The 18,087-nt window shown below is 41.4% G+C and overlaps 1 protein-coding gene across 1 annotated transcript in view; it reads left to right on the top strand.

Annotated features, from left to right (window-relative positions):
- Positions 1–15,075: 15,075 nt before the first annotated feature.
- The window catches only part of Kcnb2 (potassium voltage-gated channel subfamily B member 2), a 439,988-nt gene continuing 436,976 nt past the window's right edge, over positions 15,076–18,087 (top strand). Inside the window, exon 1 of the mRNA XM_013351787.2 lies at positions 15,076–15,149. The gene's annotated coding sequence lies outside the window, so the exon portion shown is untranslated. The remainder of the gene's footprint in view (positions 15,150–18,087) is intronic.

The raw sequence follows: 18,087 nt of genomic DNA, 5'->3' as shown, positions 1-18,087 counted from the left end.
AACCCCCCACCCCAAGAAATACTTACTATGAGCAAGTGCTATTCATTAAGTTGTATATTTTTAGTCTTGTTTTGCTTTGTAGGTGTGAGTTTACATTATTTGATATCTGGGGAAGGATGATACTGTACTGTTTAGTCTTAGCTGTGAACCTGAAATCATCTTTAATTACCTGAAAAGAGAGTATTAATAACAAAAAAATACCTAGATCAAATTGGTCCATAGGCATGTCTATGAAGAAGTATTTTAGGGAGATGGAGCCATTGTGAGAGGTATCATTCTCTAAGCAGGGGTGCCTGAACAGTACATGTGAGAGGAAAGCTAGCTGAGAGAAACATTTAAGGATACAAGCAAAGTTATTCTCTCTGTTTTTGCCTGTGGATATCATGCTTTATGTTCCTGCCTCCACTTCAAAATGAAAGACTGGAACCTGGATTTTTAAACTAAGTCAACTCTTTCTGTCCTAAGTTACTTTCAGTCAACAGAAGAGAAAGTTACTTTCGGTCAACAGCAACAGAAATAATACTAAAATAAGTATGCTATAAATTTCCATACCTTGACAAGCAGCTTAGAATGTTTAAGAGTATATTTCAGGGATTCAGGGTACATTTTGCACACTGATTTAATCCCCAGAACCACACTTTAACCTCAAGTTGGAAGGTTTAGTTATCTCTGATCTTCCTGGAAAAAAAATTTTTTTGTTTGATTTAAAATATTTTTGTTCTTTGGCAACTTCATATATGTATATATTATTTCTTTATCATATCCACCCGCAAATTCTCTTTCCCCTATATAATCAAGTGGCACCTTCAATTCTTCCATTTCCACTTTGATGCCCAATTCTTTTTTGTAGATAACACACTGAATTGAACCGCTGTTACTTATATGCATAAGGGTATAGGCCATTTACAAAAACATGAGATCTCTACCGATAGCCTTACACCAAAGAAAAATGATTTTCCATCTCTCACAGGCATTAGAAGCCAATAACACCTCATCTAGGGTTGGAGCATCTTAGGCTCCTCCACTACCCATGCTGGGAAACTGACGAGCTTGATCTTTGCAGGCATGCAGGAAACACCTCTGAGTTCAAATCTACAATAGCCATATGTTAGTCAGAAGCTCTCCTCTCCAACCTCAGGTTCTTATATTCTTTCTGCTTCCTTTTCCACAACGTTCTCTTGGGTAGTGATTGAAATAGATGCCTTCACTAGTCTCCAATTTTCTCTACTTTGAGCCATTATGAGTTCCATTGCTGCCCAACAAAAAGGAGTTTCTCTGATAAAGGCTTACTTAGAGCACCACTAAACTATGGTTGTAAACATAAATATTTATGAGGAAGTTTAACAAGACCATTTAGCAAGCAATAGTAGTAGGTTCCCCTTTAGAGTCTATGACTTTCCCACAAATGGGCTTTTCATAAGATGTATAGTACCAGTAGTGGATTTCCCCTGTGGATCAAGCCTAAAATCCTAGCAGAAAGTTGTTCATTACCCCTGTTGATCAGCACGCCACTATTGTACCGGTAACACATTTCTTGCCTAGTATGTCAATCTTGCAGCATGCAGCTTCCACTTATGATCAAATCCAGTGATGACTTTTTCTAGCAGCACCCATAGCACCTCTGGCACAGCAGAGAAGTTTCAGATAAGTTCCAGCTTGACTTTTCTGTGTCCTGAAACCAGAGTCCGTTGTGTCTTCATCAAATACTCTCGCTATCTCGCTATAGTGGGCAACCAAGATTAGCCTGTGTTGTTCTGGGGGCTCTTGGAACTTTCTTACCAACAGCTCATAGAAAGGTACCCCATATCTGGCCCTGATGCTTTCCTTTAATAACCTGAATCTTCTGCGAGAATCATTCTTTCCCCACTCAAGGTACCATTGTTTCAACTGTTTCATTAAAAAAAAAAATTGTATCTTTTAATTAGATGTAGAGAATTTCCATGAAATCTTTTCATATATTCTTGATTTGGGTTGACCCATTTCTTCTCTCCATTGCCTCACCTCCATGCCTGTTTAAGGCTTTAACTGGAAGAATTCCTCACTTTCCGTGTTCAAATCACTTGAGTTCTCACACATGCCCACCTGTCACTTGAGCCTTTTTTCTCTCCACCTCTTTTGGGCCCTCTCTTATGAGCAACTCTTATGGTTCTCTGAAGATGGCCTCTGCAGATACTGCAGTCAAACATGTGTGTCCAAGCATTCAAAGCTCAAAACCACTTCTAGGCAAGAACATACATTATTTTCTCAGACTGGGTTGTCTCACTTAGTGAATTATTTTCAGCTTCATCCTTTGATCTGGGTCATATTAGAGTTCTCTTTCTAACTTTTTTTCATGCTGATTTTCACAGTGCTTGAGGAAATTTGCATTTCCCCCAGCAGTGGGTAAAATGCCCTCCTTCCTCTATAGTCTCACTATCATTCTGTCATTTTCTCCTTTGATGGTAATCATTCTGACTTGGTGAGATGGAATCTCAAAGTAGCTTGAATTTGTCTTCACTGATGGCTATTGACACTGAAAATTATTAAAATATTTATTTCCAATTTACATTTGTTCTTTTCAGAACTCCCTGTTCACTTCCTTAGCCCAGTTTATGAATTTTTTGTTTACTTTCTTAAGTACTTTGTATATTATAGATACTACTCCTCTGTAGGATACAGAGTTCGCCAAGCTTTTCTTCTGTTCTTTAGGCTGCTGTTTCACTCATCTGACAGCTTTTCTCACTTTTTCATTTCATGGGATCCAATTTGCACACACTTGGTCTTACTCCATGAGTGATCAAATTCATACTGAGAAAGTCCTTACCTCTGTCAATATCTTGAAATATGATCCCTACTTTTTCCTCTAGGAACTTCAGATTTCTGGCTTCATTCCAAGGCTCTTGATCCAGTTCATGATGATATTCATTATGCAGATGCACAGCTTTCCCACCATCATTGTTTGAAGATGCTGTCTTTTCTCCAAAGTATATTTTTGACATTTTTATAAACAATCAGGTGGCTATAGTTATGTGTCCTCATATCTGGGTCTTCTGTTCTGTCACCATTTATCTACATTTCTGTTTTGTGCCAGTATCTTATATATTTTGTTTTGTTTTTGGATTTTGAGACAGACTTTCTCTATATAACAGTCCTAGATGTCCTGGAACTAGTTCTGTAGACCAGGCTGACCTTGAACTCACAGAAAACTGCCTCCCTCTGCCTCCCAAGTGCAGAGATTAGAGGCATGTGCCACTACCACACAGCCAGTACCCTATATTTTTATTACCTGTTGCTATTATTATCGAACTTGAAATTAGATAAAATTATACCTCTATCAGTATTTTTTGTCTTGCTAGGTTGCTTAGGCTCTGTGGAGTCTTTTGTACTTCCATGTGAGTTTTAAGATTAGTTTTTATATTTCTTTAAGAAAATCACTGGAATTTAGGTTGTGGTTGGATCAAATCCTCACATTGCTACAAGTAGGGTGCCCATGTTGATAGTACTGATTTGTCTCATCTATAAGTATAGGATGGCTTTCCATCTCCTTTAAAAGATTGATTGATTTCTTCCAATTTTCTGTTTGTCTTTTTCTCCATTTCTTTAAGGGAATTTTTCAGTTCCTCTGTAAAGGCCTTTATCATCTTTATAAAGTTAGTTTTAAGGTCTTTGGCATCATCTGTGTTGGGATACTCAGGTCTTGCTGCTGTAGAACCACTAGTTTTTGCTGCTACCATATTGTTCTTTGTGTTGAGGAATATATTCTTACATTTCTGTCCACCCATCTCTTCCTCCAATCATTGCAATGGGACCTGTGGCTCTGGTGGTCACTGTTCCTTTAGGTGTTTGCAGGCAATGGTGGGGGTGGGTGGGAAGGATACTGCTGCCTGCTTGCTGTGCTTTCCATCTTCTAGTGTCTTCCTTAACTTCTTTCCTCCAGTTTTAAAGTTTCCACTGTCAAGCTCTTTTACTTCAAGGACCACTTGCCCATGGGTAGCACCAGTGACAGAGAGCTAGATACTCCCTCATGCATCAACAATCAAGAAAATGTCACACAGACATGCCTATCGGCCAATATGACTAAAAGTCCCTCCTCACAAGTCTCTCTAGTTTGTGTCAATACAAGCAATAAGCTTGTAGCCAGCATTATGTTAAATGGAGAAAAACCCAAAGCACTTCCACTTCCGTCAGGAACAAGACAAACACTCTTCAGTATAGTACTGGAAGACTTAGAACAATAAGTCAAGGGAAACAAACAAGGGGGGGGGTGTAAATAGAAAAGAAAGAGAAAGCACTGTATCTATCTGACAATAAGATTATAAATATAAGACACTCCAGAGACTCCAAAAGAAAACCCTTTGAACTTATAAACATGTGTATCAAAGTGGAACCTTCTTATGGCCCCAGCTAAGACTTCTTATGACTTCTAGCAATAGTGGCTACATAGCCTCAACTGGCCATCAACTATGATCAAATTAGTACCTAGCCTAATTGCTATCAGATAGGCTTCATCCAGCAACTGATGGAAACAGATGCAGATCCACGGCCAAACATTAGGTGGGGTTGTGTTTAGAGTGTATTATGCTTAAAGTCATCATGTCCTCTTGGTGTATTCTTCCTTTAATCAGAATGGAGTAATATTTTTCACATCTTCGTTCATTAGCTTTCATTGGAAGCCCATTTGTCAGCTAACAGAACAGTGCCACCTGCTTGTTGCCTAGGTCAACTCCTTCCTTCAGCCTAAGGTGGTGTGTTTTGTGGTGAAATGTGTCCCCTGGAGGCAGCAAACAGGAGATTCTGACTTTTAGATCCATTTTACAGGTCTGTATTTTTTGAGTGGGTAATTGATTCTACTGCTATTCATAATAATTATGGAAATCTGTGCATTGATTCCTGTCATGTGACTTTTGAAATGTTTTTGTTTTTCCTCTTCTTGCTTAACTATTGCCCTAGCATAGCTTATTTTTTTCTATTACATCATAGTTGACTTTTTTATTAACTGAAGAATTTTTTCAAATATCTTCTGTAGAGCTCACTTAAGTTTCTTTAGTGTATTTTTTATCATGAAGGGCTTTTATTTTTTTTCTTCAATTCCAACACATAGCTTTGCTCAGTATAATAGCCTGGGTTAGCAGCTGTCATCTTTCAAAACTTGAAACACATTATTACAAACCCCTTTAAAGTTTAAATGGCATAATCTGGTGTTAAAATAGTGGCCCCTACTTTATATGGAATGTACTGGAATTTTAGTTAATGAGATTGGGATTGGAGAGAAGCCGCGAGATTGAGAATAAGGATAAAGTATTAGATTAATTTTTAAAAAGATTGCAAAATTGAAGTGGCTAAAGTACTGGGGGAGCAAAGCTGGGATGCTATCTGGCACCATAGGTATTAGAAGTTACTAACTTTACGGAAAATGTTGTGCAAGGAATAGCGAATACGAGGTGTTGCTCTCTAGAGCTCCCGCATTTAGTGTTGTTCTAGTGTTTGAGAAAGGGGGTCTAAGTCTTTTCTAGGAACCGTGCATCCTGTTTTGACGTCTTCTGGTCCTTCAAGTCTAGTGTACGTGAGGAGCAACATTTCCCTTGCAACTCCCACTAGGCAGTTCAGGTCCAGATTCACCTGATCTTTCTGTTCTCATCAGAATTAGCTTAAGATGCTCAATACAGTCTTAATGCTATACCTATACCTATACCTATACATTGTTTGGAACCTGGATTTTTACATCTCCTCTCCCCACTGTTCATTTTGCAACACAACTTTAATGTTTCTCTCTGTGTTTTCCTTTTTAATTGCTTTTGTTTTTTTTCTTTTTTTTACACAATTCATAATCTAGTCACATTCTTCTGCCAGTGAAGTACATGGAATTAGCTATAATTTTTCAGCTCAAATCTTAACAGTCATTTAAATGTCAACACTCATGTTTTTTCAAATGGCAATGCCAACAGTATTTTATAGCTTTGCAAACCAAACTATGATTTGTCTATGGGCACTGAAATCTCACGCTTCAGGGGATAAACTGGAGCCTTTGGATAGAGGCAGGAAAGTGTTTTTCCTTCCTCAGCATTTGTTATTTAACTAACTCACTTTTATCCACACTCCTTTTTGTTAATTTTCACATTAGTTTCCAGTTCTATAACTATTGGTAATTGCCATAGGCAATACAGAAAATTACATAAGGCAATAACCTCACTACAAATATAATGAAAGTATTCTGCCTGGAAATTCTACGGTTTTTAGATTATAATAAATAATTCTCACTTTGTGTATTACGCAGAAACATTGTTCTTCAGAAAACATGTTTATAGTCTCCTTTATGTTAACCCTTCAAAGTTTCAAATGAATTTTGTGCAAAATGCTGAACTTTATAGTACATGGTATACTTTGATGAAGATATCTTTGTGGAACTTAGCACTTTGTATAATGAATATACGCTAAAAACAAGTTTAAATTATCGTTTCTCATAGGAATGTGGCATGACATTTTCAATTAATGTGCCATATAGAAGAGGAGATGGGAAGATATACACTAGACATTTTTGGGTTCTGAATAAAGTTATCATGATTATTGCATTCACTGAGTTTAGACAATATAAGAGAATATTATATCCTTCTTTATAGTTGCTACAGGAAGATGAACTCATCTGGCACCAATGATTGCCTTGTTAGCAATCATATCAAGCTGGGAAGGTAATTGTGAGAAAAGAAAGCAGGAACAAGAGAAACCCTCTAAAATACAAAGGGAATTCCATCCCCCCTACACTTCTTAGAACCAACCACATTCAAGATCTGCCTTTTCATTTTGCTGGTATTCTCTGGAAAGGTAAACTTTTATGGCACATTCTCCTTGACTAAGAAATAATACAAAGTGAGCTATAGCTAACCAAAAACTCTTAGAGATTTGCTTCTTAGAGGAAATGAGTATCTCTCCCAAAATTGTGCCATGTGGACCGACTGTGGCAGCAACAGTTGATTGTGACTTCTTGGATCACAGCAGCAGAAAGTCACATTAGATTGTATTCGTGCTAGTGAGGCTCACTCAGCAAGCTGACCTCTGCATGTAGATTTTCCTCTTCAGCATGTGGCTATCACTGTGAGCAATGGGACTACATATGCTGTACATCAACTTCTAAGATTTTCTTGGTCTGTGCATTAGTGATTTTTCTCATCGTTGTGACCAAATGCCTGACAGAGATAGCTCAAGAGGGCTGAGTCCATCTTAGTTAAGAAAGGATGCAGAGCTTATGAGTCTGGGAGCATAGAGCTGGGCGGGGCTTCTCACATCTCAGCAGACAAGGATGCAAAGACCATGGCATGATGATCTGAGCTGGCCTGGGTGGTGCCACCCACATTCAGGTAGGGTCTTGCTCCCCTCAGTTAAACCTTATTGGACATTCTCCCAATGACGCACTCAGAGGTGTGTCTTGTAGGTGATGCCAAATCCAGTCAAGTTGACAATAACAATTAAGCATGGCAGTCTGGCAATTATGCGTCAATGCATAAGGTAGAGACGGGACACATGTAGGGCATTAGCCACTTTCACGGTCAGTTTCTTTCCAATTTCTGTATTTTAAATTCCAGAAAAATTTACTTGCTATTGTACTCTACAACATATGCCTGAGTTCACTGAAACAGGTCTTAAACACACTCAACCACTTGAAATGTACATTGATAGCATGTTACTTCAAATTCTATATAATCCACTATGTTGTAGGCAATAAAAAACTAAATGGACCAAACAAGCATTAAAACAAAAACAAAGCATTAACAGAAATTAAAGACTCTAAATTTGGCATTATTGAAAATATTATTCATTTGTCATTATTGTTTATTTCAAGTTTTGAATTTCTATGTACCTTATACATATTGACCAATTTGTATGAATTACTCATATCTATTTATTTTTAATATTAGAAGTAACTACTGCTCATTTCTTGATATAATTTTAATAAATATTAGATGTTAGAAAATTGATTTTATTGCATTATTCACTGTATTTTAATTAAACAAAACATTGAAGCATAAGTTTAGTGGGAAAAGATAATTGTTCAGTGACAGATCTCAGGGAGGATCTATCTCTGTCATAAAGGTTTTGAAGATTTAAGAAAGAGCACCACCTCCACAGAAGGCCAGGACATAACCAGCATCACTTTTTCATCCTTCCTAGAATTAATGGCCCCTCTGGAGGGTTTCTATTGAATGGACTGTCAGCTCGGGCTTTATTCTTAGAAAGGAACACAAACGCTGTTAGAGTAGCTGCCACATTTTAAACCCAATTGCTTTGTTGAGTACTGTGACCACATGGAAATTTCTCAGAAAAGACTGTGGGTACCTGATTTAATCGACTAGTTATGTCTCTGTTCTTGGCTTTTTTTCAGACAAAGTCCGGCTAGTTATGTCTCTGATCGACAAAGTCCTTGCCAGGGCAGAAGGGACATACCATGTTGTTAAATCCACATTTGTTTCTGTTGATGAGAGGTCTGGGGTGCGGAGCAATGGCTTTGTTCTGGCAGAGGAACCCTTTGCCCTTGGGGCTGGTGGCTCTTTGCTCACTGTTGGAGATGTTTCCACTATCTCCTTGTCCTACACAGAGGAAGTTCTTTAAATCTGTTTTCTCTAGGCGTCTCCAAAGTGTTCTAACACATTGTGTTAATGGTGTGCTGACAGATAGCAGCCATCTGGTACATCTAGGTGATCCGTCCACAGAGGCATCTTCTGTGGGTGAGTCTGAAAGCCTTCATCAGAGGCCATGACAGCTCATCCTCAAAGCTCCAGATTTTTCCCCCCAAATCAAACCAATAGAAGACAACCATGCAGATGACTGATTAACCACCTGAGTAAACCAAGTGACCACCCTGTCAGTAAACAAAGGTACAAATTCTCCCTCCAGGCCCTGCATCCATGACCATTTAGGATCAATGACAATTTTCTTTCTTTAGATAAATTTGTTCTTTCCCCCTTTTTGTAGCTCACACATAGTACTTTGTGCCTTTCCTCCCCACCTGAGCATGAGGCAGTCAAGTGAAGCAAGAACGGTACTAGGAATGTGGGGAGAAGTACGTTGCCTAAAGCTTTCAGAACACACTGCTTCGAGTTAAACTCCACTTCTATGATCTAGCCGTACGATCCTAGGCTAGGAGTTTCAATTCTCTCTGGTTCGGTTGCCTCTGTCTTTAACAACAACCGCAGTGCCATGATGATGATGATGATGAAGATGAAGATGATGATAGTTTTTACCTTTAAGAGGTATCATAAGGATTAAACTAGTAAAGACCTGTAAAGAATTCGGTCTAATGGCTAATATGTAGCAAGACGGCTAAAATTATACCTATTACTACACAGCATAAATATTTAACAAACATTAGACTCAATCCTGAGTGAAGTTGGTCATTGCTCTGCAATGCCCTAGAATAACATATCACAATTTCAAACGCTAACTGACTTATTTTTTTAAATTTCCAGTTCACTGGTTCCAGAAACCCTGCATTGCAATCCTATGGCACCTCAGAAAAAGGCAAACTGCTCATGCTTCAATGTTAAGGCTGTCTGCTAGTAGGTTAAAAGATGAGTTCAAACATGGTACTTAGAGCCAACCTAGGACACAGAAAAATGTGATTAAGAGTCTGGCATTTTTCAAAAAGTTCATACTCAGAACCAGAATTAAAAAAAAAAAAACCACAAATACAGTCAGTCTGGAACTTATCTCTTGCTTTAAATCTTCAAAGGACAGTTAAGTCTGCCTCAACTAACCCCAAGAGCGCCCGAGAGACAGCACTCTTCTTCTCAGTGAAGAACGCACAGACGGCTCATTTATTTCCCACGGCTTCCTGCATACCCAGGTGGAGGATTTCAGTGGCTTCTAAGATTCTGTTAAGTTGCTCAGAACTGCCCAAAAGGGCCTACATTTTATTTAGAAGGTAATATTGAAGCACATTAGAGTATGGTGCAATCTTTATTGCCATACAAGGTTTCCATGATGACAATAAGACCCACAGTAGTATTTGCTCCTTAAAGAAACCTGTAGTCACAATCAATATGCAAATTGGATTTTAGTTAAAGGCACAAATAGTATTATTATGCACTGATGTTTAAGGAAAGTGATAACCACCACATCTTCTGATAAGGCTAGGTTATACCAAACAAAACAAACCTGCCTATCTGCTTAGAGACAGTTTCTTTAGCTTGGTGATGTAACCTTTTCCAGACTGTGCTAGTTCAAGCACACATACAAACATGCACCCACACACATGCACATGGACACACACATGCATGCACATGTTCTTGCACACTATATTTATATAAGTTTTTTTTTTAATGTGGCCTGTGTCATTTTTGGAAACTCTTCTTTTGATTCTTTTACTTTATTTTACTCAGTAAGTCGTACACCACCTTCAATTAAAATTTTCTTTTCTTTTTCTTTTGAAAAGGAGATTTTATGGGTAGCCCGCACAAGGATGTATGTAATTTAAAATTTTTCTATATGCCTGTGTCACTACACTGGCTTCAATTGTCATTAAATAAATAAATAAATAAATAAATAAATAAATAATGCATTAAAAAACCAAGCCACCAAGTTAAGTCTCCAGAAAACTTGGAAATGATCACCCTTTATGATTTAAAAAATTGTGCATCCTTTAGCCTTACTATTTTATTCCAGTGTACACAAACTCTGCAAGTCAATACACAATTCAAATGCCTGTTTGAGAGACTGAAGTAAATACTGATGTTATTCAGAATAAACTAAATATCTTCAAATGCTGCATTGAACAACAAAGAGCCAAGAACACACTACACCGTGTACTGTATCTATGCAGAGAATGCTGTGCAGCAGCATTGTGAGGCATGGGGAAGCGCATTTGTCATTGACATTGTGATGCTGATTTGCAGACAGGCTATTAGGCTAACCTGTGCTACAGTTGTTTATTTTAGCAGGCTTTACCAGGGAGGCGTTTTGACACCGCAGTAAGCAGTCCTTTCTCCTCTTTAATATAATTTCCTCATATCACAGGCTGAATCTGATAAATTGAAATATAAGCAAAAGGAACATTTCTATAAATCTCAATAAAGATTAAAAATGAGTTAAGAAGCAATATGAAAACTTGTCTGACTTTTCAGCAACATCATGTTACATTTTCCTTTGAAGAACAAAGTGAGAAAATGGAAATTTATGCACGGAAGAGGTGCAGCCATATGAGGCTAATGGGTGCGGGAGTTTCTGCAATCAGTTGGAGCCAAAGCTCTGTGCTTCGTGAGAATTCTGCCTTTGCAACTGGTGCACAATGCCTTATTCTCGCTAACCCATTCTGGAGTGAGAAATCCCCAGTAAGCAGAATCACATCACATACCCTATCCTGAAACTGTTTTTGTATACATATCTGCAGCTGGATGGGTAACCAACCCCTAGCACCTTGCTTCCTAGAAAATGGAGATGACAGCGTTGCAATTGGGCAAGTGATCATTCTCGTGATAGAAAAATAGATTCAAGTTTCTCAAATCTAACCAATTTATTTTACTTAAAGACTTTATTTTTAGTTTGTATGTGTTAGTGTTTTTTTTTCTATGTGCGTTTATGTGCACAATGCACATGCCTGGTGCCCTCTAAGGCAAGAAGAAGCTGTCGGATTCCCTGGAACTGAAATTACAGCTAGTTGTGAGTTGCCTTGTGGATGCAGAGTATTGGGTCTTCTGGAAAAGTGGCAAGAGCTCTTTGACTTCTGAGATCTTTCCAGACCAAAATAAACACTCTTGACTCTCCCATCTTAGAGGATGATTCTATGTGGCCCGCTTTAAGGCAAATATTTTTGAACAATTATTTACCAAATTATTAAGTTCACGCTGATGTATTCAATAGTATTGCTGATATAGGACTAACAAAGGAAATTTTATAATCATTTTTTTCTACTTTTTTATTATTGTTTTATTTATTTTTTACATATTGATCTCAGTTCCGCCTCTTCCTCCTGTCTTCCCACCGTTCCCACCTTCCTCCCATCCCATTCCCCATTTGCTCAAAAGTGAGGATAAGGCTTTCCCTGGGGAAGTCACTGAGTCTGTCCCATCATCTCATTGAGGGAGAAACAAGCCTCCCCCCACCCCTGTGCCTATGGTGAGCAAGATATCTTTCCATACAGAACGAGCTCCACAAAGTCAAATCACACATTAGAGTTAGATCCTGGTCCCACTGCCAGTGGTACCATATACTGTCCAAGCCACACCATTGGTATCTGTATTCAGGGGGGGCCTAGCTGGGTTCTATGCAGGTTCCCCAGTTGTTAGTCTGGGGTCAGTGATCTACCACTGGCTCGGGTCAGTTGATTCTGTGGGTTTCCTCATCATGGTCTTGACCCTTGATTCTTATTATATCTCCTCCCACGCTTCAGGTGCAGTCCGGGAGTTGTTTCTGGAAAAGGGTTCTAGCCTCTCTGGGGTGATGCACTCCAGGCTGGTTATCCTTTGCTTTATGTCTGCTATCTACTCATGAGTGAGTATAGATTATATTTGGCTTTCTGGGTCTGGGTTACCTCACAGAGGATTTTTTTTTCTAGATCCTTCCATTTGCCTGCAAATTTAAAGGTCATTTTAAGTGTATAAAGTATTCCCCATGCCGTTGAAGTTTGAGTATATCCAAAATAAAATTTAAAATGTCTTTCTAAACTTAATGTCTTCTATAGATTCCATTCAAATGACAAATATTGAATGGAAAAAAAAGCTGTGCAATGAATGTTCGCTGAATAAATATGTGGCATTGGATTTCACCGAAGGCATAAAAACAGTGAAGATATGCTTAAATCATTCCTGGGGGAGCTTGTAGTTTACGACGATACAGTGAAGTACGCATATGCCATGAACGCAGACGGGACCCCGTGTCTCTTTAAAAAGCTGGAGCAGTGTGTTCTGCATGTCTAAGACGAGGGTCACTGAAAAGTTAAGAGTCTGAAATGGGCCTGGAAAAGGCTGTGGTAGTTTGGACCTGAGAGGCAGTAAAGAATAGCCTAGAAGTAAAGAAACACAGGACCCACTGCCATAGCTGTGCAGTCGCAGTGATGGCTTCAAGGTTGTTCTTGGAGTCGAGCTGTCTGCGAGAAATGTAAACTATATGGGAAGACTGAAGGCCGGGGAGCGCACTTCCTGCAAAGTCCGGGACGCGTGGCGCTGGAACTTGGGAACGGGCCAGGACTGTGATAAAGGTTTTAGAATCCAGGCATTCTCTTCTTGGTGTGCACACTTCAGAAGTCGCAATGGGAACCTAGGGAGGTTTCTTGTTGGAGGGTGATGGAGTTACAACAATCATTTCCCAGAGACAGCATCCAGCAAGTTTGACAGCTCAAAAAAGTGCTCAGCACAAGGTCAGATCTACAGAGGCAGGAATTTAAGACACAGAATTCCGGAAGGCTATGCCAGCTCATGTACATAGGACTAAATGGAAAGTATTTTAAACCCAGTATCTAGATATTCATGGTCAAAAGTAATGTTGGTGTCCCAACTTTGAATATATTCCCATATCCTGGATTCTTTTAGAAAGAAAGAGTGCTTTAAGTTACGTGTTTTCCTGACAGACACACAACTGTTTTGACTGCTTTATTTTCCACCCATCAAGGTCCACCTAAGTCAGGAACCTGCAGAGCCTAGCAGTTTTGTTCAAATTCATTGTATTTATTACACCTCTAAGTTGGGGAGGGGCCTGGGTGTCCACCCTGTGGCCCATTTACTAAGGGAGAGATCTTGGCATAGTTTTCCAGCCAGTAAATAGATTACTAAACCAAGCAAGCCAGGATATGAACAGCGCCCCCGTGGGAAGGAAGAGTCAAAGCTGCCTCCCATCTAGCTTGATTTTCAAACACAGAAAGCCAGTTGACTTCCACTAGGTAGGGATGGTCCCAAGTGCGGCTGGAGAATCCCGAAGTGGATTCACATTCCACCTGGGCTTCCATCTGTTCTGAAGCTTATGGGAAACTACTCTGGGACTCATCCTTTAGGAACCATTTGTCGTCGCCCCAGTTCCCCAGAGTGGATCAGGGAGCCCGGGTTCTGGTCGCTTAGGGGTCGGGCGGCAGGAGAGCAGAGCAGCTGGAAAAGAGAAGGGCCGGGAAATCCGTGAAGCCCCGAGAGCGTCTCGGAGGAGCGTCCCAGGGTTTTCCCAGCCGCGTGCTTGCAGTGGCCACGGGGTTGCGGACCCCTTACCGGGTGCAGCTGAGTGCAAGCCACGAGGAGAGGCAGGTGGGTGTGGAGCCTAGATCAAGGCGGCGGCGGGAGCAGAGGGAGGATCCCCGCGAGGTGTGGGCGGTGCCCAATCGCCCGCGCCCCGGCCGCGCCCTGGGCACCGGGGGCGCTGTCGCCTGCCGAGCGCACAGCCCCGGCGCCGGGAGGCTGAGCCTGGCGTTACCCCGAGGTGCCCGGCCAGCAGCGCAGCCCGGCCGCCCACCCCGGGAGCCGCGATTGCCTGAGAGCTGCGGGAGGAGGCGACACAGAGAAAGAGAGAGGCGGCGGCGGCCGCTTAGCCCGCGGGTGCGCGGAGCGCGGGAGGCGGAGCGCGAGGCTGGGTGGCCGCGGGCGAGTGTGCGCGCCCGACCGGAGAGCTAGCTGCGGGGCGGAGGATCGGTTCCCCGAGCGCCCCGCCTGGCCTCTCGCTCCCAGCTAGCGCCGCTGCTGCACAGACACACACCCACCGAGCGCGACCGAGCACCCGCCGCCCCCGCCGGCAGCCGCCGCGCCTCGGGCAGCGGGATCCAGAGCCAAGTCCAGGGCTGGCTCGGCGCGCAGAGCACCGCTTGATTATTTTTTCCCTCTTCACTCCAGCCCTCTCTGATCTGGGCGGCGGTGACAGCGGCAGGGGGATGGGGGCTCCACGCGGAGAAAAGGGGTGACGATCGAGGAAGATTATTGTTCTTTTTAAAGGATGCCTTCGCTTCCTCCAAATGAGTCTTCTGTGAGCCTTCTTACTAGAGACTGTGAACCGGAGTGAGGGATGTAAAGAGAGAAGGAAAGCTGCCAGGAGCTTCAGCCAGCGGGGAGACCCTCCTCTCTTGGAGGGGAGGGGGATTTCCTGCGACACATCACTGACGAAAGGACCTTTGCACGAAAAGAGCCCTCCGAGGGAGCGGGGACTTCCACCTCCCTTTGTGGCACAGGAGCCAGAACTGCTGGCCGAGTGGAGCGAGGGTCTGTGGGAGCTAGGTAAGTGGCCCGGGCATTGCTGCTCCCCAAGAGCTCTGCTTTAGAGATGCTTCGCCTTGACAGCCTAGCCAGACTTGAGTTGCTAAAGGAACTGGAAACTGCCATATGGCTCCTAGTGGGCTTACATACAAAACTGACTGGAATTGTTAGCCCTGACTGGTTATTAATGCAAGGCTTCTTCGTGGTGGGGAAGACAGGCAAGTGTGAGCCCCTGACAAGCCTGTATTGACCAAAAGGATGAGAACTGTTATATGCAGGAGAGGATCCCCTGTTGCCTTCCGTTCCTGTCCCTTTGTTGGTAAATGCACACTCTCGCACATACACGCACTTGTCGGACTAGACTTGGGGAGTGTGATTATCTCCGTTGTGTGCACCAACCTCAGAACACAGAGACATGCATGTCTATTATCCCTCAGTGGTGAACGGTCTTGGTTCCCAGGAGCTAACTAGAACAGGTCTCTAAGGAGAGCGCTCCAAGGCTGTTTCCAAGCCGCTCAGCCAAGGGGACTTGGCAATGCAGTTGACCTGAGTGGCACCCACCGTTTGCCTCTTCATCTGCTCCTGACCCTAGTCAAGATAGTATCCTGCCATCCATTTTCTCTGATAGGAGCATTTATTTGTATCCATTCATAAAAAGTATCAATGTGCAATGTGCATAAACATGCCATTTATACCACATTTATGACTGCACAAGTGTTTTAGCAGTAAAGAGTAACACAGATAAGACTAAATCCTGGGAGATTTTAATATGCACCGGCGGGCATTGGGCTAATTGCATGCAGGTTCAATACTCCATCTAATCAAGTCATAACGTCAATATTTTAAATAGCACTTCACATTTTTAGTTTTCATATTGATTGGTTTGGGGGTTTGTTGACAACCTGATATTTTTCGAGCCCATCCCAAAAGAGAAGTAAATATTTTTGCTGTTATTGTTTTTAAATGCCTAGCATTGTGTGGGACAGACGCCTCTTGGTTATTTATCAGTGCTAGCACATTGCATAGACTCAGCAAATAACAGACTGTGGTCCAATGTCTGAAGTCCTACCTGCCCGTAGAGAATGACTCACAGGAAAGAATCTGAAAAAAGAGTAACATGTTAAAATTGTTCATATCATAAAGTTGCGTCTATTTCACTCTAGATACATGAGCAGAGTGTGTCAATAAATATAAAATTGTCCCCCACTTACCCTTTAATATGTGACTAAAACACATAGATATCTAGACTACAGAGTTCTTTGCTATTAAAGTAACCAGAACTTACACAGTTCAGTAGTTTGGCCCATTATGCATGGAACTGTGTAGTTTTTAGTTTTGCTGCTTTGGGTGTTGTTTTTAGTGTATGGCTTATTGGGTAGTTTCAAAGACTCTCTGAGAATACTGAAGGTCCAGAATGAGAATAAGTGCCAATGGGCCAGGCCATTTCAAAGCAGGTATATACACCCACAAAGTCAAGCCTGTGGTCTGCTCCTTCGTGGACTGCCATCCTTTGCAGAGCTGTTGTTGATCACAAGCAGGATTCTGTCTTACACACTCTTCTTTCTCTGGCACTACTCAGACTTTGGAGACAGGAACGAAGCACTTGGCAGTTCTTCTTGCTTGCTTTCTCCTTCAGCCTTCACCTTCTCTTTGAAGCCTGGTGTCTGTCCCCAAGTCTTCCTCTTACACCAACCCCTACACACAGGCTACAGAAAACGACTCTACTGCCTGCCACTTGGCATTTTCCTCTTCATCCTGGGTTCCCAACCTCTTGTTTCCCTCGTTCCTGAAGAGAACCAATCTGTGCATCACTTGAAAGTGTTTCCAAATCCGCTTTCACTCCTAACCCACAGTTAGTTCTCCAAGCATGTTTGTTTACCGGCCGTGCAGAATGGCTGGGAGAAAGGATCACCTTATCAATGCTTTTGATTTGGCGTTTAAAGCATCCTTGCTGGTGCCACAAGGGAATGGGAGCTTAGCCTGCCCTTCTAAGATGTTCAAGAATGAGATTGCTAGACAAAATGAAATTGCAAGATGTGGGTTCAATCACATTTCTTGGCAGCTTAAAGGCATATCTGATCAGATTTTTGTTGGGCTTGTCTGAATGCTTAAAAATGTCTAAGTCTGTGGAGCACTGAAAAGTAGTTTGTTTCTTGAGGGAAAAAATGTGTGTTTTTTTTGAACTGCTGCTGTAGAGAGTTCACTGCACAATCTACATCTTATAGAAGTAGATCATATTCCTGGCAACCTGGGAAGCAAGCGAAAATATATTTCATTTCATCCCGGTCCATGTTTTTTTTTTTTTGATTAATTCCTTGAAATTTACTACCTCTTATAGACTAGTTACTAGGGAAATTTCTTACATTGATAGGAAATTTTCCCACGTGTATTCTAAGGTAGACAGATAAGGTTAAGATAGTCTGTTTATTTCAGAATTCTCTTTAGGGTTCTCTTAGATCCACATGGTCAGCAAGTGGGATTTGCATAAAAACATGATACCTGCTAATTTCACAAGGCCTTCCGAGGGAGGCACGGCATGGATGGATTGCATGTGAGATCTTTGAAGTTCAAGAGTATTTTTAAGGTAAGAATGTATGGTCATGTCCCTCCCAGGGTGATAAAATAAACTTTATAGAACAGAGCAATTTGGAGACTTTTAAAGTCATGTAACACAAGTGTCTTAACAGTCTAGATCTGTAGCCCATTCTTACTTATTGCTTATTGTTTCCCTTCCGTCACATATTAAAGTGTAGTTTAATTCATCACCAAAGTGTAGTTTCTAAGGAAGAAAGTCAAATTTTGTCAGAAAAGGGTTTCCTTGACTCGTGTGTGGCAAACCCTGCAATAGCCTCTTTAAAATGCCTTTTCCACAGGCTGACTTGAACCTGCTTTTACTCTGCAATTTAATATCATAAAGAGGTTAGCTAACTTGTTCATTAATTGGTATAAGACTTATTGT

The sequence above is a fragment of the Microtus ochrogaster genome, linkage group LG5 (genome assembly GCF_000317375.1).
Source record: "Microtus ochrogaster isolate Prairie Vole_2 linkage group LG5, MicOch1.0, whole genome shotgun sequence".
Taxonomy (NCBI): domain Eukaryota; kingdom Metazoa; phylum Chordata; class Mammalia; order Rodentia; family Cricetidae; genus Microtus; species Microtus ochrogaster.
This window is presented reverse-complemented; position numbering and strand designations above follow the sequence as displayed.